Genomic DNA, 12,630 nt, shown 5'->3' with positions numbered 1-12,630 from the left:
GGCTCAGGCCCATTACTAAATGCAGGTGCAGAGTGGAGAGTCAGTGTTCAGCCTGGGAAGAGGGGGTGAGGGAGCCATTCAATTCACATGTGTGGGTAGCTGAAGCCCTTATTATTGTTGTTTATTACTTCTATTATGGTGGCAACCAAAGGGCTCAGTCAAGATCAGGGTCCCACTGCGTCAGAGACTGTACAAACACATAGAAAGACATAATCTCTGCCCTGAAGTATTTTTGATCCAAGGGCTAGATCCTGTATCATGCTCTATCAGGGCACACTATAGTTCTGACACTCAATACTATGTTCAGACTACTAGATAGCATCCCCTCCAGAAATAGAACACAAGTAGTAAAGAGAAATTACACAAGACTCCACCTTAAAAACATAACCAGATACACACTATCTGAGGTGACATAATGCACAGTCCACCTTGATCCAAATTGTATTGAAAAAGCTATTGCATTTGGTGTCAATGGACTAAATATGCCTATAAAATGCAAGAGAAGTCTTTATTACCTCAAAAGATCAGCATGCAGTACAACAGGAGACACACCTATTGTCAGCAGCTGAACATCTAAACTATGGAAGGGTGTGGTAGAACAAGAAGAAAGCTCAGGGACTACCCAAAAAAAAAAAAAGAAAGAAAGAAAGAAATGAGGCCAAGATTTTCAAAAGTGGCTAGAGTTTGGGTGCCTCCATTTTTGAGTGCCCAACTTGAGCCAGCTTAAAGAGTCCTGGTTTTGAGACAATGCTGAGCACTCACCCTCTGAAATTCAGGGCCCTTTAAGGTAGCTTAAGTTGGGCAACCAAAATCACTAATCACTTTAGAAAATCTTGGCCAGAATGAATATATTGTTTTACATCTGTTATTGTATCAATTTAGAAGCTTATTCCATGCTCTACATTTATTTTACAACAAATGGCAAAGTATGAGTTAGTCCCCTGAAAGATGAGTGAATATATATATATATATATAAATATTTAAGGAGATAGCATGTGCACCGATACAATAGAGTTGTGACAAAGGCCATAGGATACAGTAGAACCCCAGAGTTACGAACAGCTCGGGAATGGAGGTTGTCTGTAACTCTGAAATGTTCGTAACTCTGAACAAAACACAGATGGCACGGCGAGCTGAGGCTGCAGTGGGGACAGCCAGGGAGGGACCGGGAGCTAGCCTCCCCGTCTGGGAGCTCAAGAGCCAGGCAGGATAGTCCTGCGGGCCAGATGTGGCCCATGGGCCATAGTTTGCCCACCTCTGTCCTAGAGTAAGGTGGGCTGAGGTATACCTCTGCATTTTAGGGAGAAGCCTGCTTTGTCTCTCTCTGTTTTGGGGTTGTTGTGTGTTATTGTTCTGAATTCTAACAATTAAGGTAGTGTTATGATGCAACCTTTCAGCAAGAATATTTAATACAGGTTGAACCTCTCTAATCCAGCACTATCCGTGGTCCGGCGTAGGCACTGACTCCATGGGTGCTCAAGCCCCAGAGCACCCAGGGGCAAAATTAGTGGGTGCGGAACACCCACCGGCGCCACGCTCCCTCCTCTGCTGCCCTCTTCCCACACCTCTCGCCCACCAGCAGCCCTGCGCTTACCAACTCCTCTTCCTCCCTCCAAGTGCTTCTGGAGTACCGTGAACAGCTGATTCGTGGCGTTCAAGCTCCAGGAGGGAGGGGGAGGACCCGGGGCCGGCATCAGAGCCCCTGGGCAGGGGGCTGGTGGCTGGGACCCCAGGCAGTAGCAGGGCCCCTGGGTGAGGAGCCACACTGGGCACAAAGCCTGAGGGTGCTGCAGCACCCCCCACCCCTTCTTCCTGCGCCTGTGGAGACCCGCTGGCACTCTGCATTGACTTCCCATTGTTCGACAAATTCTCTGGTTTGGCACCAGTCAGGTTCCGAACTCGAGAGGTTCAACCAGTATTTTTATCTAACTTCTCTGCATGTATGCATTAAATATAACACTTTTAGAACCTTTAAAGGTCTTGAAAATCAGAAGTATCAGTAGAGAGTTCACCTCTGTTTCACAGGCCAGATTTTCAAAAATGCTCACCAATCCATTTAGGCATCAAATTATGAGCCAGATTTTCAAAAGAAGCTTAGTATGCTCGGTGCATGGTGAGTCCTGAGTGTCATACCAGGATATGCTGGGTACTGAGTATTTCTGAAAATCTGGCTCTTATCAAGATGCCTAAATGGGAGCTGAGCTCTTCCAAAAATCCGGTGAAAATTGCAGAGGTTTAAAACTTTAAAACTGACTTTAAAATCTGGCCCTTTATCAGTATTATTTGAAGGAACCTATGACACAGAGGCCCCTTGGCAAAGGGTCCCCTGTTCTTTGTAAACACTTCTCACCTCAGACCTGACAAACTTATTACATCAAACATGTCTTATAGAATATTTATCCATAAAGAGCAACATGTCAGTTTTCTACAGAAAGCTCATAACTTGTCAAGATTCGTAATCTTTGTGAGGTGTATGTACAGACAACATTTAAGGAATAATGTATTTATATTGAAAGTCTGCTTTATGGCTTTGGAGTTTAGTTACCAGGAGATAATGTATCACGGTGATGGCCCATTCAGGCAAGGGGGAGTTGTTACCTCACTCGGTTTGGCTGGTGATGGAATTCAAGGCTCTATTGTTTAGCCTTGCACAACAATAAGGCTATGTCTACATTACATCAAAGGAACTTAGGGTGCCCCTCTTGTTAACCTGTTTGACGAAGTGGGAATGTTCTTAATGTTTTCTCTGAATGCTGTGTGGGTGGCTCAGTTTCCCCTCTGCGTTTCTTAGGTATCTAGGTGGGAGGATCAGGGTGTGTGATTGTTGCAGAGACCAAGAGGGCCCCTGTGATACAGGCTGCACAGAGAATGGCCCACACTGTCTCCTAGCAACTAATGGCCTGGGCCCCTCCTCTACAAAGGTGCCAACTGAAGGTGTTGGAGGACAAAGAGATCAGGTGACCTCCTGGCCCGGGAAAGGGACAAAGGCAGAGGAGGGGCTGGAGAGTTTTAGTTTGGAGCTGGCTGGGGAAATGGAAGGAGGGCCAAAGGTGCTCTGGCCTCCCTACCGCCCCAAGATGGACCTAGCTGAGGGGTCCTGGTCTCTGTACCTACAAGCTCTGTTTTAGACCATTTTCCTGTCATCTAATAAACCTTCTGTTTTACTGGCTGGGTGAGAGTCACGTCTGACTGCAGAGTTGGGGTGCAGGACCCTCTGGCTTCCCCAGGAGCCCCACCTGTGCGGACCCGCTGTGGGAAGCGCACTGTGTGGAAGGGGACGCTGAATGCTCCGAGGCCAGACCCATGACGGCCGAAGCTGGGTAAGCTTCTTACCCTGGAGACAGTATGCTCACGGAGAGGAGGCTCCCCCAGAGTCCTGCCTGGCTTCGTACAGAGTAGTTCCAGAGCATCGCCCGGTGACTCCATGACAACCTGCAAGGTGAAGTTAGAGCTGGCATGGCCAAGAAGCGAGTGCTTGAGTGGCTGAAAAGCTGGTGGTGTCAGGGAGCTGACACCATTATGAGAGTCTCCGTCTTACTAGAGGCAAGGATAGGTATAGTAACTGTTCCATAGGCCGAGGTGGCCAAACTTACTGACCCTCTGAGCTGCATCCAACAATCTTCAGAAGTTCGAGAGCTGGAGGGCGCCTGCTGAGTCTCAGGGCTTCAGCCTCATGGAGGGGCGGCTGCCAGGGCTCATGGAAGGCACCTTCTGGGGCTCGGGGCTTCTGCCCTGCAGGGAGGAGGGGGGCTTGGGGCTTCCGCCCCATGAGAGGCACCTGCTGGGGCCCAGGGCGCCACGAGGGGCTGAAGCCCCATGCACTAGCAGGCGTGCCCTGTGGGGCTGAAGCCCTGAGTCCCTACCCCACGCCGCTGGGCAGGCAGAGGCAATGCCTGGGTGGGGCACTTGGAGTCAGATTTTGGCCAGGGTTTGCTGGCCCTGCTCAGTCACAGCCAGGCCTCCTCCCAGCTCCCTGCCTGGCAGCTGCTGGAGACAGCAAACAGCTTTTAGGAGCTGCAGGGAAAGCGGCTGCTTTTGCTGCTGCCCCTCCCCCTGGAGTTAAAGCAATGACCCCTCCCTGCAACTTCCAGCTGTTTGCCACTGCCCCTCTCCATGCTGTTGGTGTCACTAGGCATAAATCTAGGTAATTCGGGAGGATGGCTTTGGGCCTATGTGACCCAAAGTACCTTTATGTAAAGTGCTTTTGTTAGCCTTACTAAACTTTTGTAACCTTTTGTGTTATGTGCTAATTACTGGCAGTGGCAAGGTTGCTTGATACTAGATGTAGCCAATACTAAATAAGATAGGCGGAAAGCAGGTGCTGTAATTAAAGTTATATGCATGAGAACGTAGCCCCCACGGTGGGAAAGTACAAATAACTAATCACAGAAGAGTTGCTAACAAGCTAAGGTGGTTTTTTGCCAAGTATGACTTAACTGCTTCATGTGATTGCTATTGCAAAGTGTATTTGCTGCATGGGAATGAAAGGTGGGGGGAGAGGAGGAGTGTGGGGGTGATGGGAATGCTTAGCTGAAGTTATGTATAAAGAGAGGAAAACCGCTTGTATCGGTGTGCAGGATTTGAGATTGCTAGTTCTCCCTTGCACCTTATCTGGGCTCAAATAAACCTGGTTTTTGCTTCTCCACCTTGGTGTGTTTATTGGCGAAGCACACCGGGCAACAAACCACTGTTGCTGTCGCCTCGGGCCTCTGTGCCGGCAACAGTTTTGGCGTCCCTGAGTGGGCTCGAGGCAAAATTGTGCCTTGCCCGGACTCCTCCAATGGCCGGTGGACGATGGTCACACCCGACGCCCAGCGCGCACCGGTGCCTTTACCGGGGGCCTCGGCAGAGACGCGTCAGGCTGACCTTGGAGGACACAACGGTGCAACGCGCTCAGATAGTGGAGAAGCAGCTACGGGCGACGGTGAGAAACCGGTCCTGTGAATAAAGTAGGAACAGTCCAGTGCTGTTAACCTTTTGTTTGCCTGTTAAGACCTGGGGACGCCCAGTGTCTTCCCATAGGTATGGGGCAGGAACAGAGTACAGGCAGGGTATGGTGTACACCCTTAGAATGCATTCTGATGAATTCAAGAGTGTTCGAATCAGATCCATTGACTAAAAGCAAACTGAAAAGGTTTTGTACAGTAGACTGGCCTCAGTATCAGCTAGAGAGCCAGAAAAAATGGCCACCGGAAGGATCACTTAATTACAACACGATCCTTCAATTACTCCTGTTTTGTCAGCGAACAGGTAGCTTCTGAAGCTGTTTGTATGTAGAGCTCTTGTAAAAATCCCTCATCATATGCCCCATAGCTGCACTAGAAAAAGAACTGTCCGTGGGAACGTCTGTCTCTGCTGGGCTCATGTCATTTAAACTTATTAACTGTGCAGCAAAATAAAATGCATCGTGGTAATAGAAAATAATGGTCTTGGTATGTATGTGTGTATATACCAGTGTAAGTGTCTCTCCTGTGTAAGTGCCCTGTAGGGAAAAATCCTTAGTTTATGTGCCGCTAGCGGGGACAGGGCACCCTCTGTGTGTGCGTAAGTGAAAAATGGGGGAGGGACAGTCTAAACATTTTACCTCACCCCCTAAGGGTACCCCAGCATAGTACATGTACGTATATTATGGTCCTGAAACCTGCAGGTATTTAGAGAATTGGAATTTTTATATCTAAACAATGTCCATTAGAAGGTATCTTCAATCTAAATAAGATCATACATCTCAGAGGAGCTTTTAATCACAAAGAAAAGCCTCTGACACAGTGTGAGCAATTTGTCTAGGAACGGGTTAATTTGAAACTCGGCTAACCCCAGAGATAAGGAGAAAGCTGCTCTGCATACAAGGTCAAGAATCAGTACAGACTATGTTAAGTACCAAAAAAAAAAAAAAAAAGAAAAAACTGCTTTCAGCCCCAGCTGGTTGTGGAAAAATAGAGACAAAGGCAAACCAAAGGCAATACAAGTTACAGAACTGAGATTGCATTTGCAAAGCTTAACGGTTCAGTGAGATCCAACAGTTTTTGCAACTCCGAAGCCGGACAGGCAGCTGACCTAAACTGGAATCTCTGAAAGAGATGCCGCAGGAAAGTCCAGGGTGTAAAAAAACAGCCCTCCCAAGAGCAGAAGCATGTTAGAAATTCTGGAAAAAGCTGTATACAGAATAATCTTCCGTCCACCTATTCCCTTCTCTGAATGTTATATACAGACATGAACAGTCTGGACATGTGTGAGTATTAAAGTGGCTTAAGGCTTGGGACATTCATGTTCTTCCTGAGTGATGTGGGAGTGTTCCCAACACTCTCCATTGTTGTTTTATTATTTTTAATGAAGCTTTAAAATTTGGTTATATGGTGTGCTTTCTCTATCCACCCCCCCCCCACCGTCCTGCAGTGTCAGTTTGATCACCTGACATGAGGAATTGATTGGTAACAGAAATTTGTCACAGTTTGGTAAGCAATAGAGAATGGGGGAGCCCTGCAGAATTTACACCTTCTATCTGTTTTGCCCTTGTTATTTTATGTTTGCTTTGTTTGGTATTGTTGGTGTTATATGTTAAGAATTGTATAATTAAAGGTGTGCCCACTCTCAGCCACAGTAAGTCTAAGAACTGGAGGGGGGTTTAGCATTCCTCTCTCAACCCTGGTTGACCGGGAAGGGTGGCAGGTGAATCTACCCCCAGTTGTAGCAGGACTGGGCAATAAAGTGATTAGAAAAAAAAAAGGACCCGGGTAGTCTTGTAAATAAAAATGTTTTAGGGAAAAAACCAGAAGGGTGGGGGCAAGTTAAAAAGCCCAGCCTCCTAGCTAAACTGGTTGTGGAATAAGTTGGTACCCATAGAAGCGACGGTTCAGCGAAAAAAGCAGAATCGGGCCCAGGCGGGCAGGCAACAGACAGAGACATTAAAAAACAGGTTGAAACAAGTAAATGATTTAAGGCAAAGTGCAAAGTTAACTCTATAGTTGCTAAAGAAAACAGCAGTTGAACTTTGTAAGAACACATACAAAAAAATATGGGGTAATTCCCCTGTGTTGTCTGAAATCAATAAAGGTATTTATGTATTTTAAGTAATAATTGACTGCCCAAAAGGGGCAGACCTCTGTTTTTGTCTTTCAAATAATCAAAGAAAATTAATGCCAGCTGAACAGCATTCAATATACCATGCATTTACTAATAGAGTAAAAAATTAAATTTTGTGTTCTATGTTCTGTCTTGTGGTGTTTGTCTTGTGGCCAGAATTGTTGTGTTTAATATTTTCATAAGATGGTCTGGTTTAAAATCAAATGAAAGGGTTGAATTAAAATGCAGATACTTGTTTTGTTCAACTTAGAATACAAAGTGTTTAAATACATCAAAAAAAATGTGATATACTAAAGTCTAGTACATTTCCTTAAAAAAAAGAAAAACTTTATTGGCCAAATCTGTTAATTGAAAGTTTTTAAATTAATTGTTTAATTGAAGTTATTAAAATTTGCATATTAACAGTCTTTGAAAGCAAGGACATAAAAAGTTAACCCACTCCCCATATTGTGCATGGGATCCTTCTGGCTACCTCAGACTTCTAGACAGCGGGCTGGGAATGGTGAAAAGCTATTGGACTAGAAGTTATATTAAGTGAACTTCTCAAAGTGGGTGTGCTTGTCCTGGCTTGTTGTTGTTCTAAAGCTCTGTAATAAGGTTAATTTAATAAAAGGGTATATATGGCATACATTAAATAATAAGTGTATGTGTTCATTATTAACAAAAAGTATATAAATAAAAAATAAAAGTTTCCTTTATAAATTAAAAAAAGCCAAAAAGGGGGGCTTGAATATACCCAAGCAGCTGTAAAATCTGCAAAGACACTAATGCAATGTGTTAGGTTTCTTTTCTCACAGGTAAAGAAGCACTATCCGAAGACCCTAGCAGCCCCACTACTCCTTGGAACCAGAAGACAGGATCAATGTAAAGGCCCACCAGCGAAAGACTGCTTTGGCTCCATGCTGGAACGGCCCTTGTTAAGTCCTGCTGACTACCAACACCGCTGTGATGTGCCAAAGACTGACTGCCTGGACCCATGATTCTTACTGCAAAAAGACCCCTCCACCTCAGAAGAATTTTCCTACTGATAATTAGTCTATTCCTTTTTCTAGTTCTATTGTGCTTCTGGACAGCAGGGAAAAAGGACAAGGTGACGTGCTAGTTAAACCTCTCCCTTGTCCACGGACAAATTTACTGTGCCTTTGAATTTTTCTAAAAAAAGCAAAACCATTACAGGGTGATGTACTCGTAATCCCTCCCTTGTAAAATGCTGAACTACAACTGTTTCGGGAAAGAAAAAAAACCACTCATTTCACTGACATTGCCAAAGTCCAGGAATTCCTGACCAGAAAGGACATTGAGAACTGACCCTGGTGAAAAAACAAAAAATTACACACTGGCAAAAAGAAACTTGTGGGACCCATGTTTGGGAATATGGTATTAATTGGATTTTGGGGTTTATTCTACAGGCTGCGCCCTGTGTTTTGGATAAATCCTTCAGTATGTATTGCCCTCCCTAATTGGATTTTAAATGACATTGCCTTTATTCCGTTTTCAGATCACTTTTACATACCCAGATTGCTCACAAGGGGCTGCCATTAAATTAGCACAACAAAGAGCCTGGGTTATTTCCTCTGGAAAAAGAAAAAATTGGGCAAATCCCTGTAGGCTGGGGCTAACAGTGTAACAGCCATTTGGAATATTCTTAAAGGCCAAGAACATGATAAGAAATTGGGCCAACCAGAAAGGGCCACTAGCCTTATTTCTGAAGTTCAGCTAACCCAAGTATAGGCTGGAGTTGGTAAGTTACATGTCATTTCCACCCTTAGTTCTATAACCCAAAAGTTACTGACAGAAATAGTATTGAATATCACTGAGGCTGGGAAGGTATTGCAGTGGGATCTTGTATGTTTAAAAATTCAGGATTTCCTGAATGACCAGCTAATGGCCATTCAGAGTAATCTTGAGCACCAGACTTGACCCACTGCCCTTACAGACATATCAGGAGTACCATCTGATCTGTGGTCATGAAGACATACTTGGACACTTTCTGGGTGGAAGTGTGTACATTTACAGTGCTCCTTCCAAGCATTTGGACCGGTTAGAGTGGGTGTGGGCTCCCACATACCGAATCCTGCTGGGTCCATGGGAAGCATGCATATGGGACTGAATTATTCACCGAGACATCTGGGAAATTAAACCATTTGGTATACCTACCTGATTTATAGTCAGTGCCCCAATCCCTTAGTTGTTAAATGAACATTCCACTCTTTTGTCCATGCGTTCATTCTTGGGTTGGGGTGACTAAGCTCAAAAGAGCAGTTGTACATATTTCTGCAAAGCTTCATTGTTTTTTTGTCTTTAAAGTTTGAGAAGACTCAGCCAAAAGTTTGTTAAGTATTCTCAAAGGGGGGAGTTGTTGGTGTCACTAGGCATAAATCTAGGTAACTCGGGAGAATGGCTTTGGGCCTATGTGACCCAAAGTACCTTTATGTAAAGTGCTTTTGTTAGCCTTACTAAACTTTTGTAACCTTTTGTGTTATGTGCTAATTACTGGCAGTGGCAAGGTTGCTTGATACTAAATGTAGCCAATACTAAATAAGATAGGCAGAAAGCAGGTGCTGTAATTAAAGTTATATGCATGAGAACGTAGCCCCCACGGTGGGAAAGTACAAATAACTAATCACAGAAGAGTTGCTAACAAGCTAAGGTGGTTTTTTGCCAAGTATGACTTAACTGCTTCATGTGATTGCTATTGCAAAGTGTATTTGCTGCATGGGAATAAAAGATGGGGGGAGAAAAGGAGTGTGGGGGTCATGGGAATGCTTAGCTGAAGTTATGTATAAAAAAAAAACCGCTTGTATCGGTGTGCAGGATTTGAGATTGCTAGTTCTCCCTTGCACCTTATCTGGGCTCAAATAAACCTGGTTTTTGCTTCTCCACCTTGGTGTGTTTATTGGCGAAGCACACCGGGCAACAAACCACTGTTGCTGTCGCCTCGGGCCTCTGTGCCGGCAACAATGCCGAGGGGAGAGGCCGCTGAGGAGAAGAGTGGGGTATGACTCAAGCTGTTTGGGGACGGCAAACCTTTAAATTGTGCCCGCCCACTCTCAGCAGGCACAAATCATCTCTGGAAGAAGCTCTTAATCCTGCCACAGGGCAGAAGCCCAGAGCTCTCACCCCACTCTGGTAGGCAGAGAATAGGGATGCTGGGCTCCACGCCGCACTTCAACTGTAAAAGAGACACATGCGGCTCACAAGCCACAGTTTAGCTCCCCCTTTCTTAGGCAGTCATGGAATAATCTTCCCCCATGGGAAAATTTAGTCCTAATGCCCATTAGTTAGCAGTTGGTTTGTGCCTGTGGAAGGAAGGCATGGGAGGGAAGTGAAGAGAGATGTTAACACACATTGGGATTGGGTAGATTAGGGACAAGTGGAACAGCAAAAGGAATTCTGTTTCATTTCGTTTTTTTTTAAATCAAGAAACTAGCAAGATGTTTGGCAAACAGCAGCCTGGTCCCTTTGCTTATTTGTTGCTTCATTGCACCCCAGCCTCTGTCTGTCTACTTGGCTTGTAAGCTCTTCAGAGACCATGCATGCAAAGTGTACCTGATAAAGTTTGAGTGCTAAATAGGACATTTTAAGTTGGCAGGAGTTTAAGGGAACAGTGCTGAGTTATTCTCTCCTCCCATCAAGAGATGTTTTCCAATTAGCTTCTGGAAGAGCTTCTCTGAGACAGAAGTTTGCCTGTCAAGACTGCATTAGGAGAAACAGCCCAGTTAAGAAGGGCACTCTACATTTCCATTACTGAGATGGATATTCCTAAAACCTGTTTCCTGTAAGAAGAGTTTACAGCCAAAAACAGGGACCTAGAAATTACTGTCTAGCCAGTGATCCATCTAGACCCGGGGTCTCAAACTCAAATGACCACAAGGGCCACATGAGGTCTAGTGCATTGGCCCGAGGCCCTCATCACTGACACCCCCACCCTCACTGCACCTGGCCCTGCCCCCACTCAACCCCTTCCATGAGGCCCTGCCTCTTCCCACCCACTTCCCCAAAGTCCCCACCCCAACGTTGCCCCTTCCCTGTCACAAGGGGGTGCAGGGTGTGGTAGGGGCTCAGGGCAGGGAGTTGAGGTGCAGGTGGTGTGCAGGGTGCAGCAGGGGGCTCAGGGCAGGGAGTTGGTTTGTGGGGTGCAAGAGGGGTGAGGGGTGTGGCAGGAGGGCAGGGTGCAGCAGGGGCTCAGGGCAGGGAGTTGGGTGCAGGAGGGGTGCGAGTTCCGGCACGGCACTGCTTACCTAGAGCGGCTCTGGGGTGGCAGCGGCACGTATCGGGGCCAGGGCAGGCTCCTGGCCCCGTGCCGCACCGCTTCAGGAAGCAGCCGGAACCACAGCCCCTGGGGGAGCAGGGGTAGGCACAGGGCTCCACTGCTGCTCCTCCAGGTACCTTCCATGAAGCTCCTATTGGCCGCAGTTCCCTGTTCCTGGCCAATGGGAGCTGGGGGAGGGGTGGTACCTTGAAGCAAGGCAACACAGGAGCCCTCTGCCTTCTCCCTGCCCCGAAGGGACATGCTGCCAGCCGCTTAAGGAAGCGGTGCGGGGCTCGCGGCACCACGGGGGGCAATCCCCTGGCTTGGAGGTAGGCAGGGGGGCACGGGGAGCTTGGCGGGCCGCACAGAAGAGCCCCGCGGGCCACGTGTTTGAGACCCCTGATCTAGACCATTATCCTGTATCTGCCAGTCTCTAGTATCAGATGCTACAGCACTAGATAATGGATTTTGTGAAATAACCTTCTCATGGGGAGTATTTCTTTCTAACCATCATCAGTTAATGATTAGTGAAGAATTAATTAATATACCATCTTAAAATTATACTGTTAGTGGCCATGATATCTTATAGCAGTGAGTTTCAAAGATTAATTTTCGTTACCTTTCAACATAATTGGACGATCTTTTGCTTTTGTATTTTTTTTTAAAAGGTAAATAGTGGCAAATTTATCTTCCTTATATTGTTCATTTGTATTCCTCTATTGTGTGCCCTCCACTAACCTAACATTCCTCTCTATCCAGTTTCTCTTCCTATGGAGGTATTTCTATGCTGTTAGAAATTTTCACCACCCACCTGTGGGCCTCCTTTTTTCTACTGGAATGTTTGGGGGTGGGGGGTTTAAGAGAGGATAATTAAAACTGAACATAGTATTTTGGGTGGAAGCATACCATTAAAATATACAATGATTATTTTAGTATTATTTAAATACATCATACTATTTTTAAAACCACCATTTTATGCTTGACTGTGTTTATGTAGTTGTTCACAGTGACACCTATGGGGGAAGAGTGATTGTCTTTTATAAGGTAATAACAGATTATACAATCAAAAGAGAACCAAAAATAAGAGAATCCATGGACAGGTTTGCACTGAAATAAAGTGCCAATTAAAACTGATTTAATTATTTTGGTGCACAGTCTGGGTATACAGCAGACTGAAGAAGCAAGATTTAAAAGGGAGATAAATGAATCCCACAGCTTGAACTTTAAAATTTTGTTTCTTTACTGAGCTTTATTTTCCTAAAAAAAAAATAAAAAAAAATGAGAACACATACTTGCCT

The sequence above is a fragment of the Mauremys mutica genome, chromosome 4 (assembly GCF_020497125.1).
Source record: "Mauremys mutica isolate MM-2020 ecotype Southern chromosome 4, ASM2049712v1, whole genome shotgun sequence".
NCBI lineage: Eukaryota > Metazoa > Chordata > Testudines > Geoemydidae > Mauremys > Mauremys mutica.
Note: the sequence above shows the minus strand (reverse complement) of the source record.